The sequence below is a fragment of the Schistocerca nitens genome, chromosome 11, assembly GCF_023898315.1.
Source record: "Schistocerca nitens isolate TAMUIC-IGC-003100 chromosome 11, iqSchNite1.1, whole genome shotgun sequence".
Taxonomy (NCBI): Eukaryota; Metazoa; Arthropoda; class Insecta; order Orthoptera; family Acrididae; genus Schistocerca; species Schistocerca nitens.
Window position 1 is genome coordinate 45,803,940 of NC_064624.1, and position 13,195 is coordinate 45,817,134.

A 13,195-nucleotide genomic window follows, 5' to 3' on the forward strand; every position below is an offset into this window, starting at 1 on the left:
TTTTATAAAAAGTTTTATTTTGAGTTTTTGCGATATTTTTTGCTTTGACAGAGTTCACTCTAAATTCATGTGCCTAATTGAATCAGAGCACTAACCCATTCTTACTACTACTCTATATGTATAAATTGTAGCAGGGCACAATGGACAATTAAACCTCGGATAATTTTACAGTTTACGAAGATGCCACTAATCTTGACAGCTGTCAGAGGCCTATGCAGTCCAGGACTTTAAGTAGACAGCACATACATCGCACAAGCTTCGAAATATGGATCGATCTTTCAGAAAGCCCTGATATAGAACACTGTAACACAAGAAAAAAATAAAGAACTAGCAGTAGCGTCCTTTCACTATCTTGCTAATGCGTTAAATCCAATATTCAGAGACAGGAGATCAACTGCTGAACGAGAAGTAGAGAAAGCTCGCTCGTAGAAATTCATCTAGGGTGGATTGAAAGTGTCGGGTTATTTAAGGGTGCTGATTCTGCCGTTGTTTCCTGATGCAGTTGCAACACTGTTCCATCCAAACAGGAAGCTTCGCAACAGATTATATTACGTCCGTGGAAAGTTTCTTTTCCTGCCCTGCCAGCACTGCATACACAGAGAGAATCTTCTCAGCCCACAGGCTTGTTTGGTGAAGATTAAGAAATCATCTACAAAAGAGCTGAGAAATTACGTTACTGCGTACTTCCAAAAATCACTAAACTGTAAGTTAGTCATTGATACTACATAAAGTTAGTTTCCTCAGTGGGTTAAATTTTACTTAACTGTTCCTTATATTGAAAAACAGTTGAAATATATTTTTAATCAAGTAGTCTTCTGACAGAAAAGCTGCCTTCAATGAACCTTACGGCTCTTTAATTTTTGTAACGCTAAATGTGTAATGTTTTATATGTTAAATTTTCGTAGTTATAGTGGGGTTTTATTGCTTTTTCAAATGTTTCTTTGAAAACTTCACTCTTTGGGTTGGATTAAAAAAAGTGCTAGTTATCAATCTCAAATTATATGAAAAGTTATAAATTCTTCTGCTAGTTGAATGGAAATACGTACTGCATATACAAAGCATATTATCACTTCAGAAGTTTATATCTGGAATTAAATTTCTGCTCGGAACACTTTTATTGCCTTCGTTTTGCATGAGACAACGACATAAATATCCACTCCCATATTATTATAAACTATTTTACTTTCCGAGCAACTCCAACTCTCAGCGGCTTGTCATAACACGCTCAGAAACGTGGTCTGTACCCCTCTAACCACATACGCGTGCTTTACTGCAGACTCACGCCGCCAGTGACAGAACGCACTGAGCGTGGCGTCGGGTATAAAAACTCCGACCACGTGAGCTTTCGCCAATGTACAGGTGTGGATGTGGTGGCCACTATGAAATACATATTTGATTACCAGGAAACTATTCGGAGAAAATCTTCACCTGCATCGTACAGCTTGAGACGTTCGCTCAATAAGGTATTGAATATCTTTGTTATAGTTATTAGGTGTATATGTTTCAAGTAAACCATTACAGAAAATTTTGAGTTTGCAGAGGTAACAACGCGTTGTGTAAACTCGTGTATAGTCCAGCTCATCCAGAGGATAGGCAATATGTGAGCTGTGGTAATAGTGGGATGGTTGTTTGACGGTCAAGAACGTAGGTAAGACGTGTGACGCTGGACTGTGCGTGTTCGGTACGGACTAGTGCAGGTTGTTTTCGAGTAGACTCTCTTTCAAATTCTGAAGGTGGCAGGGGTAAAATACAGGGAGCGAAAGGCTATTTACAATTTGTACAGAAACCAGATGGCAGTTATAAGAGTCGAGGGGCATGAAAGGGAAGCAGTGGTTGGGAAAGGAGTGAGACAGGGTTGTAGCCTCTCCCCGATGTTATTCAATCTGTATATTGAGCAAGCAGTAAAGGAAACAAAAGAAAAATTCGGAGTAGGTATTAAAATTCATGGAGAAGAAGTAAAAACTTTGAGGTTCGCCGATGGCATTGTAATTCTGTCAGAGACAGCAAAGGACTTGGAAGAGCAGTTGAACGGAATTGACAGTGTCTTGAAAGGAGGATATAAGATGAACATCAACAAAAACAAAACGAGGATAATGGAATGTAGTCAAATTAAATCGGGTGATGCTGAGGGGATTAGATTAGGAAATGGGACACTTAAAGTAGTAAAGGAGTTTTGCTATTTAGGGAGTAAAATAACTGATGATGGTCGAAGTAGAGAGGATATAAAATGTAGACTGGCAATGGCAAGGAAAGCGTTTCTGAAGAAGAGAAATTTGTTAACATCGAGTATAGATTTAAGTGTCAGGAAGTCGTTTCTGAATGTATTTGTATGGAGTGTAGCCATGTATGGAAGTGAAACATGGACGATAACCAGTTTGGACAAGAAGAGAATAGAGGCTTTCGAAATGTGGTGCTGCAGAAGAATGCTGAAGATAAGGTGGGTAGATCACGTAACTAATGAGGAGGTATTGAATATGATTGGGGAGAAGAGAAGTTTGTGGCGCAACTTGACTAGAAGAAGGGATCGGTTGGTAGGACATGTTTTGAGGCATCAAGGCATCACCAATTTAGTATTGGAGGGCAGCGTGGAGGGTAAAAATCGTAGAGGGAGACCAAGAGATCAATACACTAAGCAGATTCAGAAGGATGTAGGTTGCAGTAGGTACTGGGAGATGAAGAAGCTTGCACAGGATAGAGTAGCATGGAGAGCTGCATCAAACCAGTCTCAGGACTGAAGACCACAACAACAAGGGCACACTTCATATTTGCATTCAGAGGCAGAGCTCGACGTGCAATGAAAGACCCAACAGTTCCAAAGAGGGCAGACTGTGCGGCCTCGATTAGCTGGAGCATCGGTAACAAAGACAGCCAACTTACTGAATGTTTTAAGAGCGAATGTTCCAACAATCATGACAGCCCACACAAAACATGGGAAGACATCATCGTGAAAACGTAATAGTAGGCGCAAAGGAAAACTAAATTGCTGAGATCGTCGTATGGTAACACGAATTACGTCAAAACACAACACTAGGGTTTATCAAAACTAGACATGATTGTCTTAATGGGATTTCCGCGATCATTCATCAAATAAATATGGCTTGTCTTTGCTCGCTGTTTGTCATAACTAACAGCGAACTGATAGTTCTGTACTGACAAGTTACTGCCAAACATGATCTAAAGATGGGCAGCTAGCCTGAAACCGGACACTGAAAATAAAAAATAGCGATGAAAGACTGAAATACCATATTTTACAAAAGTAGGGTGGCTAAGGTGGCTTCAGAGCCCAATAGCCATCTGCGAGACCCTGAATCTATCGATACTGTCCGCCGATAACTCCATAAAGCGAATATTAATGGACGAGTTGCTATACCGAAAGCATTAGTGGCGACAACGTATGGTGCCAGGAGCATAAATCCTGGACGGCTGCTACAGTGGAAACATGCAATATGGTCTGACGAGTCAACGTCTTCCTTATGTAAGTAGACTGTTTAGGTTTTTATAATGGTAACGCCACGTAGCGCTCTGTATGAAAATCACTGGCTGTGCTGTGTGCAGGCTGTGGCTAGTTTGCATTGTTGTCTGCCATTGTAGTGTTCGGCAGCTGGATGTGAACAGCGCGTAGCGTTGCGCAGTTGGAAGTGAGTCGCCAGCAGTGGTGGATGTGGGTAGAGAAATGGCTGAATTTTGACATTTGTAAGAATGGATGTCATGAACTGCTATATATATGTTGACTTTTGAACACTATTAAGGTAAATACATTGTTTCTTCTCTATCAATATCTTTCATTTGCTAACTATGCCTATTAGTAGTTAGTACTTTCCGTAGCTAGAATCTTTTATTTAGCTGGCAGTAGTGGCGCTCGCTGTATTGCAGTAGTTAGAGTAACGAAGATTTTTGTGAGGTAAGTGATTTGTGAAACGTATAGGTTAATGTTAGTCAGGGCCATTCTTTTGTAGGGATTTTTGAAAGTCAGATTGCGTTGCGCTAAAAATATTATGTGTCAGTTTACACAGTGATGTATAATTTTCCTAAGGGGACGTTTCACTTATTTCCAACATCGCGCCTGGTTTGTTTGGAGAACGCCAAAAGGAGCTTACAATCCTGACTGCTTGATTCCAACGGTTAAGCACGGACGGGGAAGTGTGATGGTATCGCCTGCCATATCATGGCATTCCGCTCATCCCATCATTACTCTCAAAGGCCGTGTTACAGCGAACGATTGTGACCATTTTAGGTGATCAGGTGCACCCCATATTTTAAATATTATTCCCCAACAATGATGCCATATTTCAGGACGATAATGCACCCATTCACACAGCCAGGACAGTACAGTCGTGGTATGAGGATGTAATGGTACTTCAATTACGTAACCATCACGACACCTCATCTGAACCTCTAGATACCAGTAATATTCTACTGTGTTTCTGCAAAGTAGTTTACATATTTCTGAGACAACAGATTTGATTTCATTTGTGATACATCGATATGTTTATATTGCAATGATATTATTCTTATGTGTATTCTTTCTTTTGTCACTATGATCTTTGACGTACTTGTAACTCTGATTTTGGGGCGCGTAAGCGATTATTAGTTAGGTGTTGAGTTGTTAGTGAGTCGAACGTTGAGAAGGTAAAATGTTGGACGTCATGTTGGAAAGACTCCTAACGTAGTCAGCTTACAAAATGTGAACTTTAACAGTGACTGTGAGGAAGATGTTTTCAAGTAAGTTTTGTATTGCGAAGTGATGTTTTGTGTGATACGTGATATTGCAATAAAAGCAGTTAAAAGGAACTGTAACTTAAATTCTGAGTGCTGATTATTCTTTTACATCACCATTGTGCTAACTTTGAAAGGTTTAATCTCGAAGAATGGTTTGAGAAGCGCATCTACAAAACTTTTGAATATGGCAGAATAAAACCTAGGCCTCTTTGCATCCGAGCTTGGATTCATAACCACCTACATTTTCAACGATTGAGCCATAATCTTAAGACGAGACCAGCGTGGAAAACACAAAAAGCTGAGTGCCTAGTTTTTTCATTATTACATGAAATGACTTAACTGTGCTCTAATGACACCTGCCACATAATGACTGTTGTTGCCCGAAAATGCAGTATTTAGCAGCGTGAGCAACACCACAATCGTTATTAAATGCTGACCTTTGTTGTGGTAGGGTTGTTAGGAGCATGCAACTGAGCTGCAGCCTCGTCCCTGGCCAGCATAGTCCCCAGATTTGAAAATTATCCTACCCTCGTGGGTGGTATTGGAGTGTACAGTCTGGAGCATATTTCTGCCTCCTTAGTCACTACAGTAGTTAGAAGTGGTTCTGATCGAAAAGTGGCATAACATTCCAGTGGAGACTATCCAATTATTGTATGCCAGTATCGCCAGAATAATCGCAGCTGTATTACAGGTAAATGGGGCTCCAACCCCTATTGATGACATTGCCAAGGAAGTACAGGTGTTTACATTATTTTGCCTATCCCTGTACATTATCGCATATAAAGTGTAGCCAAGATGCCGACATTGTATTTAACGTTGCGAGCAAAACCGTAGCTATCACTGTTTCACAAGATACTGAATCGTACGTCGGGGAACGGGCTGCTAGATCACATGCAATGTTATCTGTTCCTTCCCGTTTGTCGGCAGTCATGTAGTCATAAACTCGTCAAACACCGTAAACGTTTAAAGATATCGAATCTTGGGTTTCTGGAAGTGGTATCTCGCTAAGATCTCACATTTTGTCACGTGATAAATGTTACCCTTATTTTTTGAGATATGGAAGTATAGTTTTTACAATGGATCGATGTGGTTCTTAAACAGCATTTAACAGCACTGAAATGAGAAGCACAGAGACATTGGAAACTTTAGTATTCTACATACACCTATGAGCTTAAACCGAAACAGATTTGCTAGTATGACAAAAGATGTAACTGCCATGTACCTGAAGTATTGTTTCATTCTGCCTTAAGACACTGTTTATTTGAAATGTTCAGAATATCTTAAAACTACACGTAATAACACCAGCCTGCCAATTCTTTCCAGCACCGCTAAAATAGTCTTCATAGATGGGGAGCAGACTTGAACCAAAAGACTGTCCCTGATCGCAGCATTGTGAAACACTTTGGCACAAAGTACCAAGTATAATATTATATGCATCGTGTTCAGTACTCAAGTGCTCGATGACAATACATAATGCTAGATGCGCTGTTATGGTAAAATGGTCGATTCGACATTTGTTGCCAAAATGCCGCACTTTGTGATTAAAGTGGCAAATACAATAAATCGACGTTGTTATTAGACAGTCGCCATAAGAAAATTGAATTACAGGTTGTAGCTTTCCTTAATATGACTGTTTGCAGTGAGTGACACATGTATACACAAATACATCAGAAGTTATATGCACTAGAGGCTATGTTAAATAAAAGTTCTAGCAATAAGTACACAACTGACCTATGTAATAAGATTTTGCTACTTTTGCTGGCCTACATTAACAGGAAATGCAATTCGTCTCGCAACTTGTAGTCTTCAGCCTGAAGATGGTGTGGTCACAGTGCTCCACACTCGTCTATCCTGTGCAAGCATCTCCATCTCTGCACAGCTAATGCATCTTACATCCATTCGAATCTGCTTACAGTTATTAAAACTTGGTCTCTCCCTCTGCAATTTTGCCTCAACAACTAAACATATGCTTGCATAATGCCTCAGTATGTCATGTCTACCAATCGCTTGTTTGACATGTTGCACCGTAATTGCCTTGTTCTCCCCAATTGTGCTCAGCTCTTCCTTATTTTCATGATCTACATATCCACTTATCAGCATTCTTCTTTAGCACCACATTTCGAAAGCATCGATTGTCTTCTTGACAAATGTTTATTTTCCACGTTTCACATACATACAAGGCTACACCCCACATGAATACCGACAAAAAATACTGCCACACATTGAAATTTATATTCGGAGGCAATTATTTCTTCCTCAGAAAACTCACGTCTGCATTGTAATCTACTGCTTCCCTTCAAAGTCCTTGAAGAATTGCAATTGCAGTCTGTTTTCTGTGCAAGTTGTAGATCCCTGATACCTCCAGAGCTTCAAAGAGAATATTTCAGTAAAGAGTCAAAAAAGTTTGTCTTAATGTACAAAAGTAACAGAGTACCTTGCGAGTTCAGCCATTTCACAGAAATGTAAAATTTTGCTCATATTAGTTGGTACAGTGCCCACACCCTCCCCTTCTTACATATTCCTTCCACTTTCCAGCCTTCACTTCTTTGCTTAATTTTTGCACATATGCTATCTCTTTCCATATGGAAAATCGCAAAGGAAGAATTTTCTCCTGGCAGTTCTTTATTTGCGATTTCGGACTTCGTGCCAATGTCATCTCTTTAGATTTTCTCCAGTTTTGAGTTAAATTCAATATATGGTGTTTTACCCAAGGATTTTTACTGTTGTATCTTTTGCTGCCTTCGCTACTTCTCTCAAAGGTACCCGTTCGTCGTGTAGTGGATTCCTTCTTGTATTGCCTAATGATCCCTTTAAGATTTCCCACAGACTGTGGGTCGTAACTTAGGTTTCATCTCTTTAATTGGCTACCTCGTCCCGCTTCTTTAGTTGTAATCTGCAGTTAATAACCAACAAATTGTCAGTCTCCATGTGGACACGTCTTAAAATTCAAAATCTGGTTTCGAAAATCCTATTCCACATATGCATCATTCTTCCACGATTCTTAAGCAAAGTGTTAGCCATGATTAAGTTATACCTTGTGCAGAATTCTACTAGGTGGCTTCCCCTTTCATACCTTCCTCAGAGCCCGTTATATTTTCTCTTCCTATTCCTGCAGCTCGATTTAAAAAATTTGTCTCCCTAAACTGTCTGGATAACTAGTTTTATTTTATGAAATATTTTTTGAAGGGGTTCATTGTGATATTGGCAGGGATGTTGACTTGTAGCAATGTGGTTGATGGGGGTTGGCTTTCTATCCTGGCTATGAAAATGTTAATAGCAGTTTAGGGGTAAGGTTGAGTATTGTTACACTACTTGATTGTTTCACTAACACAGTGTGGTTAAAATATGTGATCAAAATAAAGCAAATGCTGAGGATTAACTGTCAGGCATTGACATTTATAAACCAATGTCTACCGCATGAAAAACGTACTATCACTTTAGTAACTGCATTTAGGTAGGCTACAGCAAATCCTAATACTAGAGCTATTAGGAATCACAGTTTTTCTTTTGGACCAACAGGTTTTACAAATGTTGTCGATTGTATAATGAGGTAGGGGAAAATAGCGAATGGTAACTCATCAAAGCAGAAATAACAAAAACGTGAATAATGAAATATGTGAGAAAGTAAAAATTTTGGCATGTCTTCAAACAACTTTGTCTTCGTTTCGTATATACTCATGGTCATGTGAATCAAATGCACCACAAATTCAGCGAGTCCTGATTCACACCTCAGAGGCGGTCCGTCATTGGCTACCGCTGGCGACTGCCACTTCTGGGTGGGAACGCAAATTCCGCGAGCTGCCGCGGGAGGCGCTGGCGGCCGCCCTCTGGCCAGAACCGGTCTTCAGTTGCTGCAGGCCGCAGCGGCAAAGGGTCTGCAGTCGGCGAAGCGAAACAAGACGACAAACTCATTCAATAAAAGTTCCATTAGTATAGAAATTAAGCATATAAAGTCAACTTATCTTGACACGCGCTAATCCTAGTTCCCTCCTCTTGTCGCTGAGGCGCTCAGAAAAGTGGTGTGACAGCTTTGATACTTCGTTATACCACAATGACTCAGTAATTCACTAATACCGTTTGAAATGAAAACAAAGTATTTAATATCTTATTTTTCGCCAGTACCGTGAATTTACGGCCGGAGCTACGGAATATAAAAAGTAATCAGTGGCGGCTGCTGTGTAAGAGCACAAGAGCATGTGAACACCATTTTGGCACCTTGCTGATCTGTTAGTTAGTTTCTCTTGAATGCTGTCAAACGTAATGTACATATGGTAAACTGAAACGCACGGCACTAAATCTGCCTCGCTATACTACATATTGCCCTTACCTTCAGGGTAAGGAGCACACCTTCACTTGCGCAACTGCCGTGACGTAATTGCCTTGCGGACCAAATGCATAGAGAGTTGATAAGCAATGTACACTGTTCAATGTGCACCTTACCACTCAAGAAGTACAGGGTGTTTCAAAATGAACAATCCGGTTTTAAGGTGTTGTAGTATTTATTATGTTCATCTTACAGTTGTAAGTGATACACCAAATGGAGCAACTCACTTTTCTTCGTATACCTGTCCGCAATGGGAAGAGTGTTAAACGACAATGTGACTCAAAAAGGTGTTCAACGAGTGCAAGTCATTCACGTTTAGCCCCAAGAAATATCTCCGTGGAAAGTTTATGGGCATTTCTTTTTCGGTGAATCAACTGTAACTGATATATCTTACCTTGATGTGCTACAGCTGTGGCCCATGCCTTAATGGGAAGAAGCTGAAAAACACATCTTTATTTGGGAGCAAGGTGGTGCACTGCCCCACTGGCATAAATCAGTACGCGACTGGTCAAACGACGTTAGATCAGATTAGATTAGTTTTTCGTTCCACAGATCCATGCTGAGAAGATCCTCGTGGATGTGGAACATGTCATTTTTTAAGCTGAAATAACAATACTAATAGTATGAATATATACATGATTTGTTTCTATTAAATTCGTCAATGGAGTAGGAATTGGCCACTAGTCTTTCAGGCTCCTTTTAAACTGATCTTTATTTCTAACATAAATTTTTTATGTTAGCTGGCAAATTATTGAAGAAGAGTGTTCCTGAGTAGTGGACCCCTTTTTGAACTAGTGCTTTTAAGTCATTGTGCAGATCATTTTTGTTCCTGGTATTGTATGTATGAACTGAGCTGTTTGTTGGAAAAAGAGATTATTTAGGACAAATTTCATTAAGGAGTAAATATACTGAGACAGTAGTTATTATACCCAGTTCTTTGGAGAGGTATCTACAAGACGTCTGTGAATGTACTCCACAAATAATACGTATTACATGATTTTGGATTCTGAAAACTTTTGTTCAACTGAGTCACCACAAAATATTATCCATGACATGGAATGGAAGTAGGAAAAGTATGCAAGCTTTTTCATTTTTATGTCGCCTATGTCTGCTAACACTCGAATTACAAATACAGATTTGCTATCTGCTCTTCTTCATACTTTATGCATATGCTGGGTGAAAACCTTGTACAGGTTCTATATCCCCCCCAGGAGATCCACAACTCTTTTGTGGATACGTGCGTAGCGAGCACGGGACCCCGAGCTGATGTGGCCTTCCTTCCTTTCCGGGCTGCATACCTTCCCTTTCCGCTTCCTTCCCCATCCCCCATCTTCGCCCCCCCCCCTCACCTCTGGCTCTTTCGTTCTCTTTCTCCCCCTCTGGGGTTATGGTTAGTGCCTACGTCCGGAGACGGACGCTTGTAAATATACCACATTCTTCGCCTTCCTTGCTTGTAAGTCTTCATCTTTCCTGTGTCCTTCTCTTTTCCTTACCTCTTCTCTCTACCCTTTTCTCCGCTGCGGCGTTTGAGACCCCTCTTCTTTTCTTCCCTTTCTCTTTCTTCCTCCCTGTGCGTGTCTCAAGGCCGACCCACGCACTTCCATGCGTAGCCAGTGACGGGGTAACGCGTAATTCCCCGCCCCAGGTAGACAGGTAGGACACGTGCGTACCCCCTGGTAAAAGCCAGGCCCAGGGAGGGGTGATTACCCGAGCTGATACCTTCCGAAAGTGCCGATTGGTCCCTCAGTCCGTTTGTCGTGAGGTGTGACCTGAGGTGTGAACAATCACCTAAGGCGGGAGTGCCCTCAGTGAGGGCCCCCACAAGGGAGGAGCGTGCCATCGGAGATGCCGGTAATCATGGGAGATTCTTCCGCAATGGTTTCCTCACCTTCCACTATGTGTGCTCACAAGTGTAAGTTCACTGAGTCTCAGCCACAGACAGTTCTTCCATCGTTGCCACAGTTCCTTGTTGTTTCTCGGTCTGACGAAGGTCACGACTTCTCCACGGTCACCCCTTTAATTATTCAGAAAGGTGTCAACGCAATTGCAGGTCCTGTAAAGTATGGTTCCAGATTACGGAATGGCACCTTGTTGTTAGAAACAGTCAGTGCCCTCCAGGCACAAAAATTGCTGCGTACTTCACTGCTCCACACCTTCCCTGTCTGGGTTGAAGCGCACCGCACATTAAATTCCTCGTGTGGAGTCGTTTATACATGCTCCCTCGATGGATTGTCTAACGAAGAAATTCAGCACTGCCTGTCTGACCAGGGCGTAACGGCTGTTCATAGTTATGAAAAGGGTAGACACGAACATCATTCCAACACGCACTGTCTTCTTGACATTTGACAAAGTTCAACTCCCATCGAAAATCAAAGCAGGCTATGAAATAATTTCCGTTCGCCCTTACGTCCCAAACCCACCGCGTTGCTATCGGTGTCAGCGGTTCAATCACACCAGCCAGTCCTGTTCCAATTTGGCCAAATGTGTTACGTGTGGCAAGGATGCCCATGAGGGTGCTTGTCCACCTCCATCCCCTCGCTGCATCAACTGTATGGGTGACCACGCTGCTTCCTCTCGAGATTGCCCCGTTTTTAAGGACGAATAGCTCATCCAGGAAATTAGAGTAAAGGAAAAGGTGTCGACCTTTGCTGCTCGAAAATTATTCGCCAGTCGGCAGCCCACCGTGCCTCAGAAAGGAAAATACAGCACTGTCCTTGCTTCTCGGCCAACAAAGGAGGCGGCCACGCAGACTTGCGACCTCACCTTTAGTGCCACGGTCGTCAGATCGGCCAGCGCAAAGATCGCACGTTCAACCTCACCACTTTCGCCAGCCCACTCTCTGGCTCACCCTTCGTCGAGTTCTGCTAAATCTCGAGCCCAAAAGTCAGACACCAAGACTTCGAAAAAAGAGCGTACTCGTGAAGAGTTTTTACGTACGGCAACTTCCCAACCATCGGTTCCTCCTTCCTCTAACCATCATACTTCCAAGAAGGCTACAAAGAAACCCAGTTCCTCTCCTTCTCCGCCAAGGCGTGTCCCATCTACAGCACCACCTGGCGGAAATCGCCCTCGGCCGTCTTCTGTGTCGCCGAGGCGCACCGCTGGCGGCCGATCAACCGGCCCGTCGCTGGTGGCAGGAGCTGCTCCTGACCAACCTATGGATCAGGATCTTCTGCCTTCGGCTGAATGCCATTCCATGCTGTCGGTCGCAAGCTCAGAGCAGTCGTTGAGTTGACAGCGACCTTGGTCTAATTCCTCCATTTTCTGTTCACCCTATGTCCATTATCCACTGGAATATCCGCGGTAATCGAGCCAATCGGGATGAATTGTCGATCCTCTTACGATCCTACTCGCCGGTCATCTTCTGTCTTCAGGAAACAAAGCTGCGTCCCCATGACCGCTTTGTTCTCCCTCATTTTCAGTGCGTCCGATATGATCTCCCCTCTGTTGAAGGCACTCCAGCACATGGAGGACTCATGATTCTTCTCCATGATACTCTCCATTATCACCCAATCCCCTTAAACACTTCCTTCCAAGCTGTCGCCGTCCTTCTTTCCCTTTCCGGATACACGTTCTCTCTTTGTACTGTATACATTCAATCGTCCACACCAATGGCACGAGCTGATCTCCTTCATCTTCTTGGTCAGCTTGGGGACTTCAATGCCCACCACCCGCTTTGGGGATCTCCACATCCTTGTCCACGTGGCTCACTATTGCTAGACGTCTTCCACCAAGCAGATCTAGTTTGCCTCAACACTGGGGTCCCTACATTTTTGTCTGCCTCCACGACAAATTTATCTCATTTGGACCTTGCAGTCGGTACTGTTCCGCTAGCTCGGCGCTTAGAATGGCTCGCCCTTAATTATACACACTCGAATGACCACTTTCCATGTGTCCTTAGACTGCAGCATCAACTGCCATATATGCGCCCGCGACGCTGGAAGTTTGCCCGATTGGACACTTTTCGTCTCTAGCGACATTCGATGACAGTCACTTTCCCAGCGTCGACGATGAGGTCACACATATTACCGACGTTATTCTTACAGCTGCGGAACATTCAATACCACGCACCTCCGAATTGCCCCGGCACCCCCCAGTTCCTTGGTGGAACGACGCATGCCGTGATGCACTACGTGAGCGGGGACGTGCTCT

At 42.7% G+C, this 13,195-nt stretch overlaps 1 protein-coding gene across 1 annotated transcript in view; it reads right to left on the reverse strand.

Annotated features, from left to right (window-relative positions):
- LOC126212592 (spidroin-1-like) overlaps positions 1–13,195 on the reverse strand; it is a 28,801-nt gene that overhangs the window by 575 nt on the left and 15,031 nt on the right. The window lies entirely within an intron of this gene.